This window comes from Anser brachyrhynchus (genome assembly GCF_964034855.1).
Source record: "Anser brachyrhynchus genome assembly, chromosome: 3".
Classification (NCBI taxonomy): domain Eukaryota; kingdom Metazoa; phylum Chordata; class Aves; order Anseriformes; family Anatidae; genus Anser; species Anser brachyrhynchus.
Genome location: NC_137696.1, coordinates 110190343 through 110200268, shown reverse-complemented (window position 1 = coordinate 110200268; position 9926 = coordinate 110190343). Strand labels below are relative to the sequence as shown.

At 38.7% G+C, this 9926-nt stretch overlaps 1 long non-coding RNA gene across 3 annotated transcripts in view; it reads right to left on the bottom strand.

Moving 5' to 3' along the window:
- LOC308192183 overlaps nt 1-9926 on the bottom strand; it is a 22221-nt gene extending 12295 nt beyond the window's left edge. Inside the window, exons 1-6 of one of the 3 annotated variants that reach the window (XR_013948606.1) lie at nt 9641-9926; nt 7244-7271; nt 5266-5424; nt 3976-4031; nt 1875-2012; nt 585-677 (exon numbers count right to left, since the gene is read on the bottom strand). This is a non-coding gene — a long non-coding RNA (uncharacterized lncRNA). The remainder of the gene's footprint in view (nt 1-584; nt 678-1874; nt 2013-3975; nt 4032-5265; nt 5425-7243; nt 7272-9640) is intronic. The other 2 variants (XR_013948607.1, XR_013948608.1) reach the window with 2 other exon arrangements.

Genomic DNA, 9926 nt, shown 5'->3' with positions numbered 1-9926 from the left:
CATAGTATTGAAAACATTAACATAGTTGTTCTTACTAATCCACTGATACATTAGACTCCTGTGTTAAAATTCAGCACTATAGTCATTTCACTATACTTATAAACAGTAATCTAGACGTTTTTCCCTGAAGATCTTAACTGCTTTTATTTTTAGACAATCTTATTTTATTTTATTTTTATTCCTTGTTACAATAAGCTGTTGAGTACAAATATGTATGTATAGTCAGTGGTAATGTTTTCATTCTTGGTGAACTATTATTGCATTTTGAAGAGTGAGACTTGGTGAATTATGCTTTAGATTGCTATTACTCGGACGCTAATAAAAACTAATAATCTGTACTCTTAAGACGGGGGCAAAAAAACAATGTACCTAAAAGTTCAGTGCAGTTTAATTACAGATACACCCAAGGACAAACCATCCTCGGTACCATTTAACTGGTGAAACTGGAATAGTTTTTCTGGAGCTCAAAGGGAAAAGAAAAGGCAGAGCAGACAAGGTTATCAAGGGGACAACTGCAAGATCAAAAGCTCTGTCAGCATTACAGAGTCTGATCTTTTTTGATAGACATGATTTTTCTTGGTTACCTTGTGGACCGCCACATTTTTCATGGCCTTCTTCCTGGCCTGTCTCAGAGTCCTCCTTTGCTCTGGTCCCACGGGGTCAACTTTTCTGTGTCCCTGAGAAAGCAAGAAGAGTTACCCACTGCTGATTTCTGGTAGCAGAGTAAATGAAGCCCTGCATACTTGAAGACAGGCATACAAGTAGCATAAGATCAGAATCAGGTCTATTATGTGTGTCTTAGAGATATGGACTGCATTCTTGATGATGTTTGTCACATGTTTCTTCAGCAACTTCAAAAGAGCTTGATTCCTTTGATTACAGAGCTGTTTACCTACTACCTTAACTAACAGGCACTTGCTCAGAACAGACGTACTCAAACATTAGCTTTATTATTTTTTCCCTCAAGTGCAAAATACTTTCATTTACAAACAGCCCTATTAACATCCCTAAGTATAAAGCAATATTCTTTTGAGATCAAAAACATTAAAGAGTGATAAGCAAGTATGACTTCTGTCCTAGATTAGCAGTAAATTCTGCGCCTGTGCTAGCAGCTTTAGGGACCTTAAAAGCTTCTTCCTGCCTACCAGTTCTTCACCATTAACAATATGCAGTCACAGGTGAGAAACAGAAGCTCTAAGTATTACTGTTTTCATAAAAAAAAAAAACTCCCTTACCTCTAAAATAATCACTTAAAAATGCATCTAGTGCTGTGCTCATTTTCAGATCATTCCCCGGTTCTTTTAAACTGAATTAACTAAAGGAATTGAAAGGTGCTTTACATCAACAGATGCACAATAATTACGAATACATAGCACTTACGTGGACATACTTAAAGTATATCAATATATACTACCACTGGAAAACTGAGTCACATACAGCAAGGTGATGACCTAGTGGAAGGCCTTCCAATTTCTGTAAAGGTAGCTCAAGGTACCTTGAGTTACTTACAGGTGAAGGAGTATTTTGGCCAGTTATTTCCTTACTATGGCCCATAAGCCACTAGCGTTGGCTCTGCAGAATCATATGAAAATGTGTTTTCAACAGAATTTTCAGGTAGGATCTTAATAACAGAGTATAATAAATTTTGAGAGCTAACTACACTCTAATGGTCCAAGCTCTTTGGGTGCTACCAATCTATTTACACTTCTGACTAGAGAATCAGCAAACTGCTCCTTATGATGCAAAGCTGTGCTACCATCACACTTTAAGTTGCAGCTCAATGAATGAGGTAGTTCAGCGGTGTATGTGCTGACCCAGAGGGCAGATGTCAAGATTTTTTACAACCACTACAAAGAGTATGCTTTTAACCAAACCTCCAAATGTACAGGTAGGCCAGGAGAACGATGACAGCCTGTGCGGGTGTAGCCAGGGAACATGCCTTCCAGCAGCACTCTTCTGAGACAGGAGTGTCCCATGGAAGCATGCTTTGCTTTATCTTCCTGTTGTGTGTCCTGCAATAGATCTAGCTGGTAAGCAAATCAAAGAGAGTGTAACCAGGCAAGACTGGGGAGGGGCAATTATATGAGTCACATTTCCAGCATGTGGGATTGAAAGGCCTGCATGGAGATAGAAAGGAGGCACCACAAACATGAGAGATCAAAGGCATATAAATACAAAGACACAAATGCAATGATTGAAATCTCAGTCAATGGGCAGATGACTCTTGAATAACACATAGGTCTTAAGCAGTTGAAGTGTGGCTCCTGCATCATCTCCTTCGTGTTGGAGGATGGCCCAGCTGGGTAATCTGAACCCAGGCTGTTAGACAAAGAGAGCCAGCTGGTGCCCCTGAGCCTGACATCAGAAGGTCACCTGCAAGTCAGACACGTGCTGTCCCATTTTGCAGTGGTGAATCGGGGTCCCTGATGCATACTGCTCACAGAGATTTCCTTTTCTCTTTGGAAATAGATGGCATGTGTGGATTTTGCTCATACAGTGTTCATAGACCCAAGGCATTTGGTGACCTTTGCCAAGAAGTGACTTAGAAATAAATCCTCTTGGTCTTTCTCACATAGTGAGCAGGACTATTTTGCCTGAGAAAGAACTGTGAGGAGTTGGATCCAGATTTTCTGCTCTGTGCACTCGCTTACCTGGAGCAGTAATGCTTCATACTGATGTTGTTCAGATAACAGTGAGTTGACAGGGTCAAAAATATAGATGGAGGATCAACCTTCTGAACAGGTTGATATCTTGTTGACACTGAGGGCTGTTACCAGCTCAGCAAAAAGCTGCCTGCATTCCTCCAGTTATGGTGCAAATAGGTTCGTTCAGCCAGTGGTGCAAGTTAGGGTAATTCCACCCTGTCCTGCTGCTGCTAAGCTACTAGGCTGCTACAGGAGATCTGAATTTCTTCCTCCTCTTGTCCTGGTCTTCCCCCTCAATAGAGGCTTTCAAGATTGTACCCAGAGGAGCCTTAAGACAGACACACAATTTCTCATTTTATAAGAGGAGAATCGCTGCAACATTTCAACACAGCACAATGTTTATTCAAGAGCACCTGGCTCTGCAAGAGGCTCTGAGCTCCTGTTTTCAGTGTGGAACCCAAGGAAGATGCATGGTCATACTTGCTCGGCTCAGGCATTTGTCTCTTTCCAAGCAATTCTCAGCAATGCCACATTCACAAGTGTGGTCTACTACAGCTCTAATGAGAATACCAAGCAAAGTCTAACGCTACATTCCTTCTATTCCACGAATTGCTCTCTGAGTTCTTGCCAAAAACCTAGATGGCATTAATGCATTCCAGCAATGCCTTTTTCTAGCCCACTCTTTTTCTGTTTCTTGGCAATGTAGATTGTACAGCATTCAATACATTATTTTTTCATAACATTTAAGTCTCTATTTATACTGTTGTGCATCGCCAATGCAACTTGTAGAAAAAACACAAGAGTTCCACCTTGCAACCCTCGCTTATGAGAATAAACCTGCTTTTAAAGTCACTGTAAACTGATCTCAGAGTTTGTCCCAAAGAGTTTCATTTGTCCCTTATAAAGCTTCCCTTATAGTTCTAACTAAGCCTGTACAGGAGCCATTTGTATATATAGAGAGTCATAGACATAGGTATGTACACATACACACAAATACATGGTCAAAGCAGTCAGCGTAAAGTAAATTCCTAACCGATCTCTCCAAATTTTCAAGTGTGCAAATTTAATCTGTTAAAATTTCTGGCAATTTTTTTGCAGTTCAGTAGACGTATGTTCAGTTGTTCAGCTGCCAGGTTGCACTTGGGTTACTGGCATATGCTGGCAGTCAGTTTTCTGTGTATCTCATACATCAAAATAGTACAGCCGGACACTAGCCCATGTTCCATTACCTTCCAAAAGATCCATATGAGCACTCCTTACATTAACGTTATTTTTTAGAGATGTATTAGCCTGATCAAAAAATATTGCCCAGAAGTACATTTTATCTTACCTAATACTTTGATTCTGTTTCCTTCGATTGTACTTCAAATCAGAGAAGCTTGCTTTCTTAGGAAAGAAAATAGAAACAATAAAAATACTTGATATCATCTGAAAAGCAGGGGATCAGTGCCAAAGAGGTTAACTTTTACCAGTGTCTGTGACATCTGTTTTGTGGGAAAGAGAAATCACCAGGATAAATTTTAGACTCAAAACATAAAAAAGCCTAGGAATTTGAAATGAGGTTTTGTCCTTTTTTCTTTCTTTTTGTAGCCATGAGTGTTATCAAAATATTTCACTGGTGAAGAGAAAATCTGGTACAAGAAAAAATAATAATTAAAATAAAATCACTGGTGAAAAGAAAATCCAGTACCAAGATAGCAAAGCTAAAAAATGGATCCTTTGAACTAAAAGTATATTGCTCTGCTGTATTTATGCATATTTATAAATGTAAGCCCTGTGCTGATGGTAGACTAAAAATTACAAATATGCTATCACAGTCAAAATGATCAAACAGACCAGAATGTGTCCCTTTGATACAACCTGGAAGGTCTTGCCAGATCAAACTTTGTAAGGCATGCACACTGGAACCAGGGGCTACAGGACCTGTTCACACCAGCATTGATGCTAAGAGAATTGCCTAAATTGCCTGATGTGATTTAAGAAAAGATTTAAATTGCCTCGTGCTTCCATTTAAAGCAGTGTTAAAGTTCTGGTTCTCTGGCTGGGATACCTGTGAAAGCATGAACCACCATGATAGGGTGCATCCAGAGATGTCTGTAAAGGTGAGAACGGCAACTGTGGAAACTACCCATCAAACTGTAAAGATTAATGTTTTATATTCGTCCTCCTGACACGGAGCATTGGAAAACTTTGGAAAACTCCGAATGGCTTTGTCATTGATATATGATGGGTCTTAAATATGTATGTCCAGTTCTAAGAGATTAGTAAGCTTTAAAATATAAAAAGGTTGGTGTGTTTTTCTTCCCTGTTAGGACAAAAGTGCATCAGTCAGATATAGTATATTTATATGTGTAATTCTACATATACATGTGTCACCTTTCCTAAGAACTGGAAGGGAATAGAAGGAAGAATGGCAGCACCATCTCCTGGCAGATATAAGAAATGGGGACCACTTTGTGTCAGAGAGTAGGGACAAGTAATTTCTTTGTGGGTTTTAAAAAGCCTGTAACAGGAAGTAATTTCACAAGAGTGCATTCCCTCCCTAGGAAGATTAACTTTGATATGCTCCAGGCAAAAAAAGCATTAGGTGTGATTATAATTATGGAGAACATGCACTCACAATTATGAAGAACAAATTCAGGTTGTTTCTCCCTTGAAAAAGCTCTCCCATGTTGGCCTTTCTGTTTTCCTTTAGATTGCAGCAATAGCAGATCTCACAAGTAGCACGGCAGGTAGGGTCGTGTAGTCTTGGAAGACCGTAGAAGACCACAAAAGATCCCTGTAGTCAGAAAATAATGGAATATGTTAATTTCAAGAGTTGAAGCCAAGTCTCTGTCTTGCTGAATAGGTAGGGGAAATAATGGGAAAAAGACTATTAATGCCGTGAGCTGCTGGGTCATTCCTGTGGAAGGCTATAGTGCATATTTAGGAAGTGACACCAGGCCTAACAGCACTAAGTGAGGGTCAGGCCTTTGGAGGAATGAAAGGGTGTATGGGGCAAAAATATCTGTAGAGATAAAAGAGAGGAGACTGTCAGACAACTTGGTGAGAGACAAGTATAGAAGAGGAGAGGAGAAACAATAAGAAAAAGGAAAAGAGAGGGATTCTACAGAAATTTCTACATTTTTTTTTCATGTGCAGTACAGAACTGGCATGCCACAAGAGTCCACATCTCATTTATCGGAACCATCTCGACCAGCACGAGGGAGATGAGATGACCTAACCTCAGCAATAAAGATGTGAGTATACCAGTGTTCTGGAGTCTGTTAACTCTTGCAGGTCTGTTCTTGGCACTAGGTCCAATTTTCCTGCGTATTAAATAAACACAAAGCCCTCTTTGCGTCACACAAACACGACTGATGGTTTGCTGGTTTTGCTATTGTTGTTTGTTGTTGCTGTTTGTTTGTTCTAAATTTTGGGGGGGTTATTTTGCTTTCAGAAACTCCCAAGAGCTTTTAAAGACTTTTTTTTTTGTAGATGATCTTGAAAGTCATAATAGACGATACTTACAAAATCACTCATTCCATCCTCCTCCCCGAGGAAGAACACTCCTTATACGACACCACACTTCCCAGGACTTTGCCCAATTTAGATTCAAAAGCCGTACATAGCCAGGGTTCCAATGATTCCCATGGGAAAAGATGCAGCTTTATGCAGCCTACAGTCTGGCGCATGGGTGGGGTCGGGTTCTGCTTATCTCGTTAGCTCAGAACCAAGATCAGGCCTTTTGCCTTTGGGGCATCACTTACTATTCAAACATTTAAAAAACAAAGGTAATCCTTAATCGTCCTCCAGGGCCTGACGCAAAATCTAGCTTCCTTTCTAACCAAATTGTCAAATTGTATATTTTAGGAATTGCCCTAGTCAGTGGGATAATGACTTTCACCAAATACTTAGTCCTAAAGGAACTTTTCTTCTGAACAGGGTCAGCTGTCCAGCTAGCTGTCTCTGCACTTCTCTAGCTTGTAATGCTAACACAGGAAAAGACATTTTATATTAAATTTGTTTCTTTTCTATGTCAGTGTACTGCATTTGTGCTATTCCCCTCCAAAACACATTAAATATTGTCTCCCATTCATTTCTAATCACATCCTCGGGTATTTATCATTTCCTTGTTTAGACCTTAAACACACAAAGAACAATTCAAATTCCCTAATGGAGAAAGAGAAGAATGCATTCCTACTGAACCAGGTATCAACAAGCTCCCAGAGTGCTCTTGTACTGGACGCAAGATGATGTTTGTATAAATGAAAATAATAATACATTGCACCCAGACATGCAATCAAACTACCCTACCAATAGAAAATATGTGATTCTTATTAACATGGGATAAACAATAATGTCAAATCAATTACACTTTTCTTAATTACTACTTACTATTTTACTATTATAGTGTCTAAATATTTTAATGTAATCCACACAACTGTTTTGTGCTAGACTTCATCAAAATACAAATCACAAACAGTCCATAACCCTAAAAATATTTACAATCAAACAACTTTTAATGTTAGGGTGTCCTTGTGAGATAAGAAATAAATGGAAGAAAGAAACATATGGAGTAGGAAAACAAACTGATAACAGAAAAAGAAAGCTTTTACCTGATTTTCTGTATCTTGCCTAGACGAGCTACAAAATAGATAAGAAATTCCACCCATCAATAAAAAAATGGATCTGTACTGTGTTCCATAAATGATCTGAAAATAGGCATAAATAGTTTGCAGATAAAACAAAACTATTCCAAACAGTCCTATCTAAAGTTGATTCTGAAAAGTTGCAGAAAGATCCTGCAATATTAAATGGCATCTGATAAAATAGCAAATGAAAATTCCAAGCTATAACCTTCACCAAACACTAACAATGACGAATAGTTTTGTTGTCGCTACTTAGGAAAAGAGATTTTGCAATCAGGGTGAAATTTCAGCTTGCTGAAGTCTCAACTGTGTACTGAGTGGAGGTCAAAAAATAGGAACGTCACTAGAATTAAGACATAAGCAGAGGAAAAGGATAAATACTATGGATATACTATATATTTAAAGATACAGAAGGAGGCAACAAGGATAAGCACAAATATGAAACAATATTTCACACAAGACTAAACAAAATACAACTTTTAATTTGAAAAAACAAACAAAAAAACCTTGGTGGGTTATGTATTGAAGGAAATACTTATGAAAGGTATAAAACTCAACGATAAATCCTTTCCAAGAGGATTTGAGAGGACTTCAATAGTCTTAGCGTACCAAGTACCAGAAACTTGTTAGAAATTCTGAAACCCACCAAGCTGAGTACAAAAGCAGCGCTCAGAGATGATAAGGCCATAGTGGAAATCCTTAGAGAACTTCCTGTGTTTGTGTTTTACTGCTGAACACTACATCATGGGCCTTCTCAAAAAATCCACTTCTAACTGAAATGTTGACTTTAAAAAGGTTTTTGAATTAAGAGTATACAAAACGAACAGTAACATATTTGCAAGACTAGACAGTGTTCATCCAAGAAACTCAAGGATGCAATAACTGAAATTCTAACTGTGATGTAACTTCTTGCTTAAAACTTTCCTGGCATCTAAGGAGTGGATTGTATCAAATGTTACATCATACAAAAACTGATACCTGTACTACACGTATTAGTAGCAACTAGAATTAATGCATACATGAGCAGGTAGGGGAAAAAACCCATAGGGTTTTTCTAGGGAAAAGTCAATATGGGTTTTGTCAACATTGCTTTCGTAAAGAGAAATCTTGTGTTCAAGCTTGGTATGGAATTTTCTGAAAATGTCAACAAGCACTTGGATAAGGGAGATCGGAGAGATACAGTTTGCTTAGATTTCTGAAAGAGTTTCAACACTTTTTTTTACCTAAGGCTCTTAAGAAGACCTAGCAACCATGGAATAAGAGAAAATCCTTGCATGGAGTAAAATGTGGTTAAAAGATAGGAAACAGACTAAGTAAACAGTCATTTTTGACAGTGAAGCTAAGTCACCAATGATCATTGATATCTGTGTCCTTATATGTAAATAATTTGAATATGGAATTGAAAAGAGGAATGAAAAGACAAATCCTCCTCATACCATGTTGTTCATGGAAGAAAAGAAGAAGTGCGTCTGAGAAGAATTACAAAAAGACCTTAAATACTCATGGCTCAATTACCCACACTCCTGCTCTAGCACATAGGAGACATCTTAGTGGTTCTGGCACAGGATCTAATGGAGTCCCATGTCCTTCTGAAGCCTCAGTGAGATAGACTATGTCACCTAAAGTAGAGCTAGACACCTACATATCGGCAACTGAATTGGGCCTTCAGTGACTGGCAATAAAGTAATTTTCAGTGACGCAAGGGGGGAAAAATGTTCTATATTATGAGTAGAGTACTTATGACTGAGCAGACCATTGCACTTCAGGAGTGTAATCTTGGAAACTTAATAGGTATGTTTAGGACAACGGCAGCTCAGTGCTTAGTAGTATTCAACAACGTATTAAATGTCAGAAATATTTAGGAAATACACTGAGAAATCAGGTAATAGTTATGCCACTTTCTAAATCCAATGTATGTTCGTAACGTGAACACTATGCATTTTCAACCCTACCATCTCAAGCAAGACATGCTAGAATTGGAAAAGTTCGTAAAATAGCAACCAGACCAACAGTGGCATGAAATGTCAGGTTGAAAGCAAAGAAAGTGATTCTTCCTACATTGACTACACTGCGAAACACCCTGCTGCAGGATGTTACGTGTACTGCAAGCGTACATGTAGCACAGTCAGCTGGACAAATTTCTGAAGGATATATACATTGAGAGCTGCCAAGCTAGACGCTACCTCTGATTTAGGGAGTCAACAGATGCAAATTGTTGTAAATTCCAAGCATACTCCCAAAAGGCTTCACCAGCTGTTTATCTTCCCATCACTAGAGACAAAAACAAACAAACAAAAACAGGAGACAAACACTCTTGTTTTAAGCAGTATGCTTCTCCTTATGAAAAAAAAAAAGAGTAATTACATGCCATATCTAAGTGTTTCAGGTTAACTAACTAGTGTGGCAAGAATCAGGGTAGGTGATATTTTTCTTCATTTCTGCCAAGTACATCATCAGCATCTGAAAATAGAAAATCAGGCCAACATTAACTGGCACACCACAGCATAGCTATAACCCACACACCACTCTCATGCACCTTTATTACACAGGTGCTGTTTGCAAATATGCAACCCACAGAACCATTGCGGTGGCGAGCACCACAAACAGCCCTCAGTAACACACAAAACTAGGAAGGCCCTTCAGGTTCACC